This window comes from Schistocerca cancellata, chromosome 1 (genome assembly GCF_023864275.1).
Source record: "Schistocerca cancellata isolate TAMUIC-IGC-003103 chromosome 1, iqSchCanc2.1, whole genome shotgun sequence".
NCBI lineage: Eukaryota > Metazoa > Arthropoda > Insecta > Orthoptera > Acrididae > Schistocerca > Schistocerca cancellata.
Genome location: NC_064626.1, coordinates 551,584,201 through 551,602,659, shown reverse-complemented (window position 1 = coordinate 551,602,659; position 18,459 = coordinate 551,584,201).

Sequence of the window (18,459 nt, the reverse complement as noted above, 5' to 3'; positions counted from 1 at the left end):
AATTCAGTCTAACTCTTGTAGTAGAAGAAACTGTTAAAAAGAACCAATTTTTCAGTGTATTCAGTTAATTTAATGAGTTAAGTTTTAATTGTACTTTCTGTAAATTTAACTTCGAACAATGTGTAGTTCCTGTACCTATTATTGTGAGGATATATAAGGACCCAATTTTTGGTCCTGAGACAGTCAGTCCGTGGCCAAGTTTCAGATGAGAAACCTTTGTTGGTTAGAACTATAACAATTCATTAACTTAACTGTGAAATAAGTGTAACACAATTATGCCGTGTGTTAAAACGACGACAGTGTCTATTCCATACATACCTGATTATTCCAAAAGAACTGTTGACTATGTGGTTATGTTTTTTCCTGCTTGTACATGTTCAACAGTAAACTATTGTAGCAGTATGTGGATGTTCACCTGCAACCTATTAATGAGGCTTATTGAAAGTTAAAAAATAGTGCACTGGCCATATAACTGTAATATTGGGGGGTTGCGAACAGTGAAAGTAAAACACTGTGAAATGTAACTGTGCATCTGTCAGCTACATCATTTACAGTTGTCAGTAGTTGCACTTCCACCTCCTATTTTTTTCACCCAGTACATCGACACAGAGGATAATCAATGAAGAGATAAAAGCAGGGAATGCTGTCACACACTTGATGCACAGACAGCCCTCCTGAGGATCATCTGACAGTCAATGATCAAGGTAAATGAAACACTAACATTATAACTTCTCAATATGCACATATTATATGCTGTGCCACTGAACATAGTCCTTGAGTGTGTTGCATCATTTTCTTCTCAGCGAAATTTGGTGCACATACTGCTTGTCTCACACAAGGCACTGTCAGGGTTAGAACCTCACAGGTCCCACAGGAAGGGAGGTAGGGGCAAGAAATGGTTTCTCAGCTTGTGACATGACTGCCCTGAACAACAGACATGATGTATTGGGATAGACTGACCTGCCTTATCAACCTGCTTTGCAGAACAGTGCAAGAAACATTTTTCATGTTGCAAACATTTAGGTTGCCCTGTATGACAGGAGTGTAGTAGGAGTTGAAACAGCTTACTTCATCGACCCATTTTCCAGGAAGGTACACGTGCGGATGGGCACAGCTTGGGGAAGGTTGAGATGGATAGAGGAGGGGATGGACGAGGGGGGGGGGGAGGTGGAGATGGACAGAGAGAGGGGGAGTAGGTGATGACAGAGATAAGGAAGATGAGGGAATGGACAGAGAGAGGGTCAGAGGATGAGATGAGAAGAGAGAGATGAGAGGAGGAATAATGGGGAGGGACATGGGGGGATTAGAGCTCAATGTCCCACTGACATCAATGTCATGAGAGACAGAGTATAAGCAGAATGCATTAACAGGTCATTCCAGTTCAGCATTTACCCAGAGCAACTTCCTGGTACCTTGCGGCACATGTGAATTAATCCTTTGTGCTGCTGACTGCAGTTTAGACTTTACAGGTGGCCATCTCCCCTAGCTGGTATGTTGTCCCCTTAAGTTCAACTCTATATTACCTGAGGTCAGTTTTGGCATGCTGTGTTGTCAGAAAGTCCAGTCCTAAGATCATGCAATAACTATCACTTACTCAGAGCACAACTTCTATGCTTTGCCTAAAATACTGCATCCCCACCTGAAAATTCCACATATTATCTCCAACTGCACATACATTACACTGTGAAGAGTTTAATAGGCTCTGACACACAAGGTCCACACTTGCTACTGTAACATGCATTCCTGTGTCTAATAAAAACTTGTGCTTTCTGTCTTTCACTATTCCCACTATACTACAACCCCCCTACAACCCATGAATCTGTATTCATTGGATTAAAATTTATTGGTAGCTTCATATGGTGGGTTTGAGGTTCCTTTTTGTGTTTAATACCTGCTTATTTGACCCCTGTTTCCCCTTATCATTCCTACAATCATGTTGGTGGCATCCAAGCACACCACACCTACTACAATGAGATTGGAAACATTGCCTCTGCACATCTGTTCTACCACATCTGTGACACCTCACATCAGTGGAAAATACTTCTCTCTTATCCCTTACTCCTCTTACTACATTAATTTCTTCAAATTCCATGGCTAATCTGATCACAGAATATGAATCCTTTGGGGCACATGTTCTCACCCATCTAGATATATTAGACAGCAAGCCTCACAAAAATTTGTTCAGTCTTCTCTGTTCCACTTTGCAGTGTATGATTGCATTTCACTCATCACTTTCCCCTAATTCATACGTCTGCACATTCACTTTCCATATTCTACCAACTGATTTTGATAAAACCTCAGATGTTTCACTTCTCGTATCTTTGTAGCAGGCCTTTTTTCTATTTTTTCAATTCATCAAATTTCTGGGCTCCTTTTAGTCCTTCTGTACATCTGACATGTCTTGGCTTCCCCTACTAACTGCAACTTTGGCACCTGTAATAACTGGTCCTGTGACCTCCCACCATCCTATTAGCTACTAACTGCAGGTCATCCGAAAAGGACATTATACGTCAGTCGGCTTTCCAGAGAGGGACATGATCAAACTGTCTGTGGCTGGTCTAATAAATGACTAGGTTGCTCACCTAAGTCCAGTTCTTCCTGTTTAGCTGTAAGACTATTATGCAAGTCTACATTATGTGCTTTTAACTCTGTCATACTATAAACCAATGCTTGAACAACCTCCCAACTAATGATAACCTGCACTTGAGAATCTGTTATTGCTGAATCTTAGTTTCCAGTATACACTAAGGGATACAAAATTCACACACGAAAGGTCATATGACTCCATTCACACTTACGTCTTACGACTCATCATCATCATCATCCATTCTGACGCTGTGCACTACTAACTGTACGCTTGAGGTGATGACAGTTAACACAAATTATTTGCACTGAAACTGTATATGATGCGGAATGCTCTCACAAGTTACACTGACCACATCTCACAGATCATTAATAATGTTCCTCTGTATGACCACAGACTGCGAAAGATCAGCTGGATCCCCTGGCTGTACAAACACAATACTCAAATCCCTATGCATCACTCACTTAGTCTCCATGCCCTTTGTACATAAAACATGACATAACAACCCTAAAAACCAATAGTCTGCTCACTTACCCCACTGTTTGATGAAACTGTGTTCTGTAGTTGCAAAGCAGTGCTGCATGGAGATTGATTGTGCTGGCACCAATTGCCAGACGAGGCTCACAAGTACTTATGGCACCACTCTATAGTAAACTGGGTGTGAGCAGGGCTGCTGTGGTGTAGAGGTGGTGGAGTGATGGGTTGTGGATGTGACGGTGCTGACCAGGGTTGAGTAGGAAAACTCTGCTTCAAGATACAACGTATTTTATTGGTCTTGGTTAACAATGACAGAGTGATGTGATATTCTTGGATTCACCCTCTGCAGATGCATGGTCCACGTGTGATGCCAATGGCATTGGAAGACAGCAGTGGTGAGATGGCCATTTGACATCTGTATCTCACTTTGCGTACACCACTTACCAAAACTCAGCTGTGCGTGTCTGAAGCAGCACTACGTAGCTCCAAATGAGCATTGCCTGTGACGTGTACATCTGCAAAAATACCCATAGGTGGCCAGGGATAGATGGTAGCAGTACCACCCTGGTTGCGAATTGCTTCCCTCCAAGGCAAAAATTCAGTACTGCTATGGTACCTGGGTGATGTCTTCACATTGTGTCACCTATGTCCATGGAGCAGACTTAGAATCATGATCTGGTCTGGTGGGACTGGCTGCCCAGACCAGCTTCAGCTGCTGGCTAGCCCATTGCATGTTGGACACTGCTGTAGATGCAATGTCGTGGAAGGTGGTGCCAAGCTGCATGCAACTGTACTAGAAACAGAGGACATTTATACTGATTAGCAGCACCCATCATTGCATGTCCTTTCTATAATGTCACCATGACTGCGCAACTCAACCTGGGTGCTTGTGCCTGCCTGCCTGTCTCTCACATGGCTGCATTGGAATTGCTTTAATAATAATGTCCAGAATTCATTGATGGCATTACACTACTGTGCAATGTGCAAGACGATCTAAGTCTGGCATTCAAGAGTTGTGGCACTGTTATTTAAGCAAGCCCATCCCTCACAGTGAGGTCATACCACACTGAAATGGAAAAATGCCTTTAATTGTCGTGAAGCCAAAAAAACATAAAAAGCTACAATAACATTGGTTTGTAATTGTCCCGAGGCCAAAAACTGCATAAAAGCAACAATAAAATCAGTTTTTAACTATTCTGAGGCCAAAAACAGCATAAAAAGCAACAATAAATTATATTTTCTAGTGTAATGAGACTGGCACAAGAGATGCTCAATATGATGTCCAGCATTTTTGGTCACAAGTTGAAATCGAGAAACAGCATGTTACACAACACATTAGTGGGTCTCAGGGGGTCACATTTGGAATGCATGCATTGTGTGCTTTCTGTTCAGCTATGTTTGTAATCAGAGCAGTGAAGACAACATCTTTCAAATAACCCCAAAGCCAAAAGTCACTTGGAGTAAGATTGGGTGCTGTGGAGGCCACGCAATAGGGGAATGATGGCTGATAATTCCGACATTTCCGGGATGCCTCTACAGCTGCTGCTTCACTGGCAGTATAGTATGCAGAGGAGCACCAACTTGCATAAAAATGATCCTACACATACACCCATGCTATTGAAGGGTGTGCAAAAGACTCTCATAGCATTTGCCAGTGGCAGTACTGGTAACAGAACCTGCAGGACCCACCTCCTCGAAAAAATATGGCCCTATGATAAACAATGCTGTAAACCTGCATCATACAATTACCTTTGCAGAATGAAGCAGTACCAATTGATGTATGAGTGGATCTTCCATTGGCCATATTCTGCAGTTCTGTGTACTGAGATGTCATTGGAGATGGAAATGGGCTTTATTTGTCCACAGAATGTTCCATAGCCACTCATTGTCCACTTCAACATGAGCAAGAAATTCTAGAGTTTATGTTTGTCTTACTGGCAGGTCAGCATGAAACTACTCCTGAACATGGGTAATTTTGTATGGATAGTAATGCAGGATGTTTCATAGAATTTTATGCACTATGCTCACAGGCACATCCAAACTTTGGGTAGTTTCCAACCCACTGCATGTTTGCACACCAGTTCCCAACTACTGATGCAGTGCAGTGGCCACATCTTCTACCGATGCCAGATCAATTTTTTTCCTCCCTCTGCTACATTGCACTTCAAACAAACCTGTATTTTTGAGTTTTGTAATCATATTCTCCAGACCCTTGGCAGACATTGATCCAATGCTGTTTTTCATACCCCTGAGTGTCCAGAACTTCTGAAGAGCTACTGGTGCACAGTATAACTTTTTCTAAAAGAGTTTTACCAACAGTGCATGATACGGAATTGAGACATTTATATATAATGTTTCCCCTTCTATAATATTCCATTCAAATCTGACACTATTCTGAACAGCGATCTGTTTTAGGGAGCTAGGGGGCTCTCACTGCCCCCCCCCCCACCCCCACCCCACACACACAGCTCATGTTTCTAGACACTAAGTGTTGTGTTTACCAAGGGTGGTTGAAATCAGTCGACCATATCTTCCTTCCCCTTTCTCTGTCCATATCATCCCCCCCTTTTCCTTTTCCACATGCCCAATCCCCCTCTACACCCACCACCTGCCTCTTGCGTGTCTCCTTCTTCTCCCATCTCTCTGCCAATCTCCTCATTCTGACCATCTCCCTCTTCCCCCTATCCCTGTTAATCTCTTCCTCTTTTTCTCTCTGACTATTTCCTCCTACCCTCTATCACCAAACCTCTTCCTCTCCTCCCTCTGTCCATTCCCTCCTTGCCCCTGTTTCTGTCCATCTCATCCTCCTCCATATTACCTCTCTCCATCTCCATCGCAGTTCTTTGCACGAGGTAGCACAGTGGTTAACACAGTGGACTCGAATTTGGGAAGGCTACAGTTCAGAGCTGTGTTCATGAATCCTGGTTTATGTTTTCTGTGATTTCCCTAAATTGCCCCAGGCAAACACCAGGATGGTCCCTTTGAAAGGACATGACCAATTTTCTTCCCCATCCTTTAAATATTCTGAGCTTACACTCTGTATCTAATGACATTGATGTTAGTGGGACATTGAGCTCTAATCTTCTCCCTACCCTCCACCCCCGTCCTCTCTCTCTTCCCATCTCATCCTTTCTGCTCTTTCTGTCCATCTAATCTGCTGCCTCTCTCTGTCAATTCAATCATCTTCCTTATCTCTGTCCATCACCTACTCCCCCTCTGTCTGGCCGTCTCCACCTCCCCCCATCTCTCTGTCAAATCTATGCATTTAGTGCATCTTATTAGCAGTGAGAGGGTTGATACAGGCAGTACAGGAATTTCTGCTCCCTAGTAATACCAAGGAGTTACAATCCTTTTTGGGTTTAGTGAATTATTAAAGAAAATTCATAAAAGGATTTGCAGATACATGACTGTTAAAAAAGGAGTAAAGTTTGAGTGGAAAAAGGAATGCTGAGACATGTTTTAAGAATTAAAGAGTGTACTGACACCAAGCCCAGTACAAATTTTACATGCTATGAAAAAGAGTTTGTCTTGTCAAGTGACACTTCCAATCTCGCTATCGAATGTTTTCTCAGTTAAGGGGGATAGGACGCCAAACGGTCAACTTGGAGCAGGAGAGGCATTGCAGGACATTTTAATTTCCAGTGTCTATACTTTTACAAATAAATTCATAAAACTTTGTCAGCATCACCAGGAAGGATTCAGGGTTCACACCCATTGCAATGGAAGTTCGAAAATATAACAAAGTAAATTTTTTTTACGTGCAGAATTTCATCATTTTTTCACTTACTAATGGTTGCATTTGTTGCTATAGGTACACTTTTCTTCATAAGTTAGAGAGATTCTTCGATGAATTTTGCACAGTATACATACCATAGTCACAGGTGTAGGAAATTCTAGAATTTATTTAATTTATGAAAAAACGAATGAACTGTTATATTTTAAACTTCATGTTTAGAAAAAACACAAATTTTATAGTTAATTACCTCAATTTTTACTACAGTTTTTAATAGATTTGGAAAATTCTAGAGTTTCATACACCTAAGTGTGGTTTGTATGTTGTGCAAAATTCATCAAAGAATCTCTCTTACTTAGAAGAAAAGTGTACCTATAGCAACAAATGATGACATTAGTAAGTGAAAAAAATGATGAAATTTCACATGTAAAAAAGTTACTTCGTTATGTTTTCAAACTTCCACTGCAATGGGTGTGAATTCTGAATCCTTCCTGCTCATGCTGACAAAGCTTTATGAATTTATTTGTAAAAGTATAGACAGTGGAAATTAAAATGTCCTGTGGTACCTCTCCTGCTGCAAGTTGGTCCGTTTGACATCCTTCCCCTCTTAAGGAGCATCTGGACGTATGTGCTTCTAGGCATTTGAACAGAACAGAGAAAAACTCATACAGTGTAGGCTTCCATGGCTGGTGTTGTCTTCAGTTGAAACTTCCGGGCTGAGAGGCCATGGTCGATGTGTGAAAGTTCCACATAACTTTTCATCTCCATCTGCGGAAGACATCTTCTGAGGTAGTAGCTGGACGACCTCAGAAGATGTCTCCCACAGATGGAGATGAAATGTTAGTTGAAAATTTTATACGTCGACCATAGCCTCTCAGCCCAGAAGTTTCAACTGAAGAGAAAAACTGCTCAACAACAGAAAAAACAGAAGCTTCGTGTGATGTATGGGATCATGTATTTGAAGTGTTATTTGTGTGAAAAGAAGTTTAAAGTAGTAACAAACCATGCAACCCTTAGATGGTTGCTGGGGCTTGAGGGCCCTTTTAGAAGGCTGGATAGATGGGCATTGAGGTTAAGTGAATTTGAGTATGAAGCTATGCACAATCCTGGTAAGAGACACACAAATGCAGATAGTGTAAACCAAAAAGTAGCACTTGTACAGACACTGGAACATGACTTTGCACAATGGTAAGAAGCACAACAGGCATACTTGAAATGTAAACAGTATGAGTTGCAGCCACAGTTCAGTGTGTGAGATGGGTTAAAGTGTAAAACAACTAGGCTGGAGACACGAGTAGTAGTGCCAGCAAAGCTAAAAGAGGAAGTGCTGAAAGAAGCACATGACCATGTATTGTCAAGAGATAGGGCTTGTAGAACTACAAATAGTTAAGTAGCAAAGCACTACTTGTGGATGTCCAGGAAGACTTGGAACAGTATGCTAAGAGTTTATGTGCAATGTGTGTAGATATGAGCCATAAGTTAATACCTTTGCAGAGATTACCAGAAGCTACAGAAACTTTTGAAATGATTGGGTTGGATGTTCTTGGGCCATCCAGCAAGAGTTGAGTCAGGAATCCATTTGTGTTAAATATTATTGATTATTTTTCTAGATATCTGGAAATGATTGGAATCACAGGCAGCAATGGTAGCACAAGCATTAGTCAACAGTAGGGCGCTCAAATTTAGAATGCAAGAAACTACGATCCCTGATCAAAGGACAATTTTATGTCTGATTTGTTAAAGCACCTGTGTATTTTAGCGAAAGTTAAGAAGTTAAGTATGACTCCATTGCACCCTCAGGCTAAAGCTGGGTTGGAGAGGGTATATCGTAAAATCAGAAGGGTGATGAGTCATTATGTGGGCATACAACATAATGATTGGGACATGTATTTATTTTTCATGGTGAGTGCATACAATTCAAAAGTCCATTCTGTGATGGGGTTATCACTATATGAGGTAGTTTATAGGAGGCTCATGCCAATGCTGTTTGACAAAATAAGGCCAAAAGTTGGCAGGGATAGGGAGTCCGTGACAGATTTTGCCAAAAAAGTGAGGGAAATTTTGGAGTGTGTTCAGGGAGCAAACACCAGAGCCCTGGAATGTCGAGAGCGGTTGGAGAATTGTATGGACAGATTATCACAGTGTAAAATCAGTCAGTGGGTAATGTTATCAAAACCTCATGTACCAAAGTGTAAGACCAAGAAATTTGCAACTTGTTATCAAGGCTCATATCAGGTAGTTGAGACAACATCACTGGTAAATGTCAAGCATAAGTTACTCACTTGTACAACTATTGTGCATGTGGGGCATCTGAAGCCATTTCAAAATGCTCCAGATGAATTAACACAGGTGTTGTCATCTGTTGAGGGAAGGGATATGGATAGTAGGAAGAAGAGGAAACTTTGCATGGCCTGCACAGGAGATTCCACATGGATTAAGATCAAGAAAGTAGGAGAGAATGGCTTACATTTGGGTGGAAGTGTATGTCTTATTTAGAGGCTTAAGGGATTACCATATCAATAGAGGAGGAGGATAGGAGAAAGCATTTTTGTTGATATTATGTGCAGGATTATGCTGTTATATTAATTTGTGTGTAAATTGGATATTTTAGTGTTGTGTGCCTATGTAACAGCAGACTTCTTGATGGAGGGAGTTATGGGAGTTCCCTATTTCCTGGTTGCTAGGGGTGGAAGTAAAAGCTGAGGGAAGTCCTTACCTTAGCAGTATACCACCTCTTCAGTAGGAGTGGAGTGGGGTTGCTTTGGGTACTACCATTGGAAACAAGAGTACTTTCTACAAGGCAAAATGATGTGGTACTCACAAGCCATCATTGAGCACTGAAGCTGACTTTAAACTTTGGAGAAATTCGTCCAAGTAAGGACACAGGAGGTGTTGCTGATCGTAGAAGATGGTGGTAGTCTTGTGGTGATGTCACTTACTGAACTCAGATGTTATCAGAAGGAGAGGGTTACTATTTGCCCAACCCAGGTGGTACCTATGGCCACCAGTGCATGTGAGGTGAAGTTGTACTTTGGTAAAGTATTAGGTCAGGATTGTCCACGTCACATACTGAAGAACTGCAACCCTATCATCAGCTAACAGGTTTTCCTGGTTTTTTTTTCTGTAAATGGTTCTGAAATAATAGTAGCAAACTGCTATACAGCAAGGTAAGCTCACTGGAGCTGAATGTTTGGATGTGCACCAGAGTGGAATACTTATTAATGGGACGGCCTGCAACATACCAGGATAGACATTTCATCTGTCAGCCTCTGTTATGGGGGAAAACACTGTTGAATATTATACAGCCGCAGTTGTACTGGCCAGAGAAGCCACTTGTGATCCTTCCAGTAAAACCAGACCTATGCGAATGAAATATATGGTGTGTAAATAAAGTTTCAAGACTGGTCTCAGAACACAAAATTTATTGAATACTTTCATACATTGGACTAAAATTCTTCAAATTGGTGCCTTGAGAATTCACTCACTGCTACCAATGAGATTTCCACTGCTGGTAAGCTCCCTGGAACTCCTTAACCGGAATGCTGTTCGAAACCCTCATCAAAGCCTGTTGGACAGCTGTGACACTGTCAAACCACTTCCCTTTCAGGTCTCTCTCCATCTGTGGGAACAAAAAGAAGTCACTGAGGGTGAGGTTGGGGCTATAGGGAGGCTGCAGCAGCATTGCCACATTGAAATGGGTCAAAACTTCAGTGACTGTGAAGCAGGTGTGAGCAGTCACATTGTCATGATGGAGCACCCACTCGTCTTTCTTCTCTGGGCGGACTCGGTGAACTCGATCCCTCAAACGGGGGACTGCTCCAGTATAATACTGACCACTGACAGTCTGTCTGGTAGGCACAAACTCTTTGTCGATCATTACTTTTGCAACAAAGAAAGCAATGAGCATGCTTTTTACATGTGACTTGCTCGTGCGGGCTTTCTTCAGCATTGGTGATGCGGAGATGTGCCACTCCAAGCTTTGCCTCTTCGACTCTTGATCATATTTGAAGACCCAGGTCTCACCACCAGTGACCACTTTTTCCAAAAAATCAGGTTCAGATGGTAAACGTTGAAGCATATCCCGTGAAACAGCCAGGGGCCGCTCCTTCTGTTCATCCGAGAGCACTTTAGGGACAAGTTTCATGCATGCTTTTCTCATTATTAGATCTACTGTCACATGCTGAAACCCTGTTTGGTGATTCAAACCCATTTCATCTGAATCCATTCTGATGCTGAGACGTCGGTCACTGTTTAAAACGTGATGCACTATGGCCAGATTTTCGACAGTTCTGCCCGTTGAAGGTCTTCCAGAGGGTTCATCGCTCTCCAAGTCTTCACAGCCATATTTGAACCTCCTGTGTTACATGAAAACCATCACATGTGATATGGTGTGTTCTTTATAGGCCTCTTGAATCATTTTGAATGTTTCCATACCAGTCTTGTTCAGTTTTACACAAAATTTGATTGAACACCACTGCTCCAAGAGGTGCTGCATTTCAGATGCTCCGATTTCATTTCAAAACAGACATTCTTTGTATTCACAATGATTTCACTCCAGCATTTTGCTGGTGAATGCCGATGCTTGGCTTGCTTAGCCAACACCCCCCACCACTGGGGCAAGTGGTGAGACCAGTCTGCGCAAGCACCACTACTCAGGAAAAAACCAGTCTTGAAACTTTATTTACACACCCTGTATTGGATCCTAACCTAATGTTCAACCACATGTACAACAATACTCGGAGGATCAGCAGCACTTGATTGAGACCATAAACCTCACAACCACAAGCACTGTGTTAGCATTGTGTCTGTTTTGCGTAGCCTTCATACACCTTAGGCGGTGGACCACTTGTCAGTGTGATTCTCCAGCACATCAGACACCACTGGACTGGTTAATGGCTCATATATGAAAGGGTATGATTGGTGCAAAAGCTAAATATAGTAATTAGGGAGTTATGTTGTAGGATGTAATTAGTTGTGATACAAAGGACAAGAAACATTGAGTAGTGTTGAAACAAGCACTGTTACTAACCATACAAGATGCCATGAGGCCATGATAACAGATATTCATGAAAATAGTTGTTTAATATTTTGGAAGGGTTAGTGGTTAAGAGGTAGCTAGAACAGGAATGGAGGTTTTATGTAATAGCACAAGGACCAGTGGGCAGTGGCAGCTGCTGTGTAGGAGTACAAGAGAATGTGAACATCCTAACTTTCGACATCTTGCGGATTTATTGGTTATTTTTCATTGAACGCTGTTAAAACATAAGATCGATGCTGCAACTGAAAAATGCAGCGCTTAAATATACCATGCTACTGCTCCTCTTGACTCCATGAAACTTGGCGTCAGGATCGAGATCACACATTCAGTTGTGCACATTTTAAGGAGCTTTTGCACATGTGCAACTCATGTAATATAATTGCTTTATGTTTCAAATACATACAGATTTGATAAACAACATGCACAGCTCACAATGTGCACAGCTAGCCCTTGCCACTCAGCTAGAAGTGTATGTCAGTGCCATTGGATGGCAGCACACTGCAACAGACTATCCTGTTTGCTCGGCATAAATCCTGCTAGATGATAGCATGCACCTCAGATATGCTATTTCACTCACTATATAGTGTCATAAAATTAGATCAGATGTCCATATATGTCAAATTTGTACAAACAGTAAACCTATTTTGTGGGTTCCTGAATGATTTATAGTATATTGAGTTATGAATTTTATCATACAGTAATCTATTTGAGGTGCTGAGAATAATAAGGGTCTAAATCACATCACTGTCATTGTGAGATTGTAGCATTTATTTATGCTTCTGAAATTGGTTGATCTTATGGTGAACCAGGTTTATCTGTGCTGTATGCCCACATTGTATATATGAACATTCACAAAGAGCTGTGTGACTGGTTGCTCTGATATCCATGTGAATGTGGGATCGATGGCGGTGCCCTTTAGGCCCTTATGGATCTCAGTGCCTCATTTGTATTCTAATCAAGTGACCATGTTGATAGACATTACTACTTGAGTTTAATCATTTCCACCACAAGCTCCACTCTGTGTTTGGAATTGTTTGTTTACTAAGTGGGAATTGGCTTTCATGTACAGTGTAAACATGAACTATGTTGAATCTATTTTAAATGCTAATAGAAAAATAAAGCTGTGAGGAGGGGTTGTCAATTGTGCTTGGGTAGCTCAGTCAGTAGAGCACTTGTCAATTAAAGGCAAAGGACCTGAGTTCAAGTCTTGGTCCAGCACACAGCTTTAATCTGACAGGAAGTTTCATATAAGCGCACTCTCCACTGCAGAGTCAAAATCTCATACTGGGAACCGAAAAGAAAATTGTCAGTAAAAATTAGCCACATAGGAACTAGGGCCTCCGAGAACAAATTCTTTGATTGAGAGAGTGACAAAATCAGATAAGCATGATTACAAGCAAATGTTTAACAACAAAGATTACAATTAGCACAAGTTGTTGTATTAGTGCAGAGTAAGAGCATCTGATTTTCGGTGCTGAAGTAAATTTGTGAACTAATGCATCTGTTGGGGATCTTGTACATTTGTTCAAAAAAATGAAAAAACATGAAAACTCCCACTTACACAAAAAGGCAAAATGAAGAGTTGCAAAAGTTTATGCATTATTTCTCTGTTCCCATAAACAAAATTCCACAAAAAGAATTTTTGGTTGGTTAAGTTTTGCATATTATTATTATTATTATTATTATTACTGTTGTTATTATTGTTGGCAGCAGCTGTAGTTGTATTATTGTTGATAACCATAACTGTTGCACAGCAGATGCTATTAATTTTGCACTCTCACATTTATCTGAATCTAACAATTTGTGAACACCTTGAATGTATACTCATGAACTGCCACTGCCAATGGGGCCTATGGGGCAATTGTAGGGGGAGTGTGCCCCACTTTTGGAGCTTTTTTGCTTGATGTAGAGAAGAAAACTGTAAAATAACCTATTTTGTGACTTTGTGGTGAAGTCTTCTGTTGCAGACCAGTCATGAGTTGAGACCTGGGCTCCAGGTCTTTTCAGAGGTAGGAAGTATGTAATGCCATCTCTAAATTTTGGGGGTTACTGAATTAAAAGAAAAACTCCATTGCAGCTATGTGACAGACAAGTGGGCAGGCACAGGGGTGCTGATGCTTAAATGTAATTTCACAAGCAAACCTTTTTGTGCACCACAAGGAGGCCAGGTTAAGCCGTGCAGTTGTGATGACATGACAGAAAGGCCATGCAATGATGGGATGACCTGTGGTGTATTTCCACACTATTGGTACACAGAGGTACATGCCTCGAAACAGTGTAACAGCACAAAAAGGGTGCTCCAAATCACTATGAATACCCTCTGTTTGTTGCACAGTTATGTGCGGTCTGGCAGCACCTTCTGCATCTTTGTCAGTATCGAACATGCTATGGGTCAGTCAGCAGCCTACACCAGTCTGGGCAGCCAGCTCCACCAGACCAGCTCATGATTCTAAGTCCACTTCGCAGACATAGGTGACACAGCAGCACCAAACTTCTGTCTTGGAGGGCTGCAGTTTATAGCCAGGGAGGTACTGCCACTGTCCTTCCACATCATGGTGAGGTTCTAATCCAATAGCCATGACCACCCCCGGGAATTCTGCAGATGTATGCATTGCAGGTCACTCAGGACCATGTAATAGCACATGCTGCTGAGTGAGGTAAACAATTTCAGCAAAGCAGAACATGGACGTAAAATGGTCACTGCACCACCAAGGCCTTCTGATGTCATTGGCATCACCGGTGGACCACATGCCTGCAGAGGGCAAATCCAGATGCATCACAGCACTCCTGCATGGTAATCCAGGATGAATAAAATATGTTGTATTTTGCAGCAGAGTTTTCCTCATCATCCCTGACCAGCACTTCAGCCTCCACAACCTATCCCTCTACCATATGTACACCATAGGGGCTCCCTTTACCCCAGGTCACTATAGTACAACTGGTTTAATATGCAAATCACACCAAAACCACTGTATTGTGAGTCATCTTTTATTTGTAGTTTTCTTGCATATTGACAAGTGCCAGTGCGAAAATGAAAAACACAAGAGCAGAGAAGGCTGTGAGACAACAGCAACCAATAGCCCACTGACTAGGACCGCACCATGACAGGAGCGGCCTCTACAAGAAGAGAATATAAGCACCGCTCCTGCCAGCCTCATCCACACAGTACTAGACCAGCATTAGGAGAGCACTATGATAGCAGTTATTAGTGGTCCATATCAATTGCTTGTATGGACATAGTATATAGAGAAAGACACTGCCTGTTTGCCTGTCACCCATTGCTTGTGACATGTTCTTGTAATACAAAGTTAAGTATTGTCTATCTTCTTTATTGTAATAAAAACTATTAATGTGATTTGCTCGAATTGTTGTATAGCTATCCAACAAAGCAACATCCTTTAGTTGCCCTGTAAGAGATGAGTGGGCAGGACCACACATTGGTGACGAGGACTTACAAACAAATCCCGCACCTGACGGCTATGGATTTTTTTTTGTTTGCTGGCGCCTTAATTCTCTCTTGTCTTTCTTATTTGATTTAACAGTTTCTTGTCATTTTTGCTAATCAGTGTTTTCAGGTGCTTGCCTTGTCGGTTTTCTGATTTTGTGTCTTCCAGAATGCCTACCCCACCCATCCCACCCCCTGCTCAGGCACCACAGCTGCAAGTGCTAGATGCCACACAGCTAATGCAGATGTTTCAGTTCCAGACACACCAGATATCTATTCTACTCAACATGGTGCAGCAGCTACTGGGCAACAGTGTGACCCAATGGAATGAGCACCATCTAATACAGCTGCTATTCCACCTTTTCGTGAACGAGACAAGGAATGGCTCGAATGGTTGTCCCAGTTCGAGGCTCACCTCCTCGCTCATAACGTACCAGGTACTGTGAAAAGCCATTATTTCTTATCCATGATAGGCAGTGCAGTGTTCCACCTTATCAACAAACTCTTCCCTAACGCCAATCTGAGTGAACTGTCTTATGACCAAGCTTTTGCTTCGCTAACTAACTATTATGACCAAACCGTGAATGTGGTAGCAGCAAGGTTTTAATTCCTTAACTGCAAAAAACGGTCATAACAAATTTAACATGAGTGGGTAACAGATTTGCAGGGTATGATAAGGAAATGCAAATTCAGATGTGCTTGCCGTGATTTATATTCAGATTTTATGTTGTGTGATATGATCATGTACAATGTACCTGATGTCAAACTCAGAGAATAGATTTTGAAACAGTCCAATCCATCGTTTCAGCAGGTGGTGCAAATACTAGATCAGTGTGATTGAAGTGTCCTGTCAGCCACTAAATTTGAACAGCCAGCAATCTGTCAGGTTGAGTCACTTGCATGCAATCAGCCCATTCAGGGGAGGCCTGCACTAGTGACACCGAGAAAACATCGCTCCATGCTGCGTAAGCAGTTTTTTATACAGGCAGCTACACAGGCGAACAGAATTAAGTCTTGCCCTTGGTGTTATTCACGGCACAAATGCCAAGACTGCCCCTCCCAACAAATTCAGTGTTACGCTTGTGGTAGGAAAGGAAGTGTACAATCCATATGTTTGCAATGGAACACACATAAGAATACAGTCCATTCACAAACTTCTAGTCACAAGGCCCGTGTCATTAATGCAGTATATTTAAAGACTGCCACAGGCATTAGCAAAACTAGAAATCGTGCAGTTCTTCAATGACACACAAGTCAAAAAAAATTTTTTGTTCATTTACTTTTTTGTGGAAAATGTGTGAAATTTCAGTTGGACATGGGTGCCTCTGTTGCACTGCTAAATCGTCACACATATAAACTGTTAGGCTCCCCACAAATGTCGAAACTAGCACACAACTGACGGCTTATAATGGACAAGATATTCCCATCCTCAGAATATGTATTTTGCCTGCCATGTATCGCTTGCATACGCGAACAGTGACTTTTACGGTGCTACAATCATGAGATTGTGAAAACATATGTGGTCTTGATTCTTTCAGTTTGTTTGGCTTTAACATTTGCGACAATGTGCTGTCAATGTTTGCATTCAATGCAAAAGACAGTGTAGCTAGCCTGCTACAAGAATTCCTGGAACTCGGAATGTTTAGACAAAGCTAAAAATTTTGTTGCACATATTTCTCTGAAAGACAATGCTCAGCCGAAATTTTGCATGGCCACAACTGTTCCCATTGCATTATGGCACAAAGTCACCAATGAACTTAAAGAATTGCAAGATAGTGGAGTTATTGCGTCCATGTCAGCTAGTCAGTGGGCAAGTCTGCTGGTTTTGCTCCCCAAACCTTCAGGTTGCATTCATCTCTGTGCTGACTTTAAGTCTACATTCAACCCACAAACTGTGATTGATACTTATCCATTGTGATAGCAAGAGGATCTCATGGACAGATTATGCGCTGGATGCTACTTTTAAAAAAATTGATTTGCGCGACTTGTATCTTCAAATACCGCTTGATGAAGAATCTCAAAAAGTGAGTGTAGTAAACACTCACTTGGGCTTGTTTAAGTATTTGGGTTTGACTTTTGGCAGTGCTTCCACACCCGCCATTTTCCAATGGTATTTGGAACAGCTAACTACACAAGTGCCAAATTGTTCAAACTATTTGGACAATATTGTTGTAGCAAGTCATACATCTGAAGAACATATTGAAAATCTGTGTGCTTTGTTTCGTATGTTATTTGATGCAGGACTAAAGTATAGATTGACAAGTGTGATTTTTTAAAACCTGATTTGCAGTATCTTGGTCATGTCATAAACAGTGAAAGTGTACATTCTCTTCAGTCGCATTTGTTAGCCACAAGAGATTTGCCAGTTCCTTGCAAATATTGTCCGTATACTACTTATACTACTACTTATACTATACTCCGTATACTACTTATACTATACTTCGAGCGCCCAATGTGATCCTGTGCTTAAATACTGATTTAACCATGACATTGTGCTGACTGAATAAAATATAGAAGATTCTGCATTTATATACATATTGAACAAAAAGGGGGCACTGCATAACGCTCGAAAATGAAAACTTTTACACGTGCCAACCTTTTGCTGGCGTGGGTGCTTGCTGAGATAATTGTCCTAAAAGGACAAATTATCTCAGCAGGACAGGGACCGCCGCCATGCTGACCCTGGGGGCCCCGCTGGGTAAATGACCTTGGGCACTCATGAAATGAAGACATGACGACTCGTCTTCATGTTTCGAGCACCCAAGGTCATTTACCCACTGGGGCCCCCAGGGTCAGCATGGCGGCGGTCCCTGTCCCGCTGAGATAATTTGTCCTTTTAGGACAATTATCTGAGCAAGCACCCACGCCAGCAAAAGGTTGGCACATGTAGAAGTTGTCATTTTCGAGCGTCATGCAGTGTCCCCTTTTTGTTCAATATGTATATAAATGCAGAATCTTCTATATTTTATTCAGTCAGCACAATGTCATGGTTAAATCAGTATTTAAGCACAGGATCACATAGTACAGTTCAGTACGACTGAGGAACGTTATATCCAGGACCAGTGGACAATATTGAAATGGCGGAACATGGAAACACCTTTAATATTAATAGAGATAATAGTATACGGACAATGTTTCGACAAGATCCCGCAGATGAAATTAGGTATGGAGAAAATCCAGCA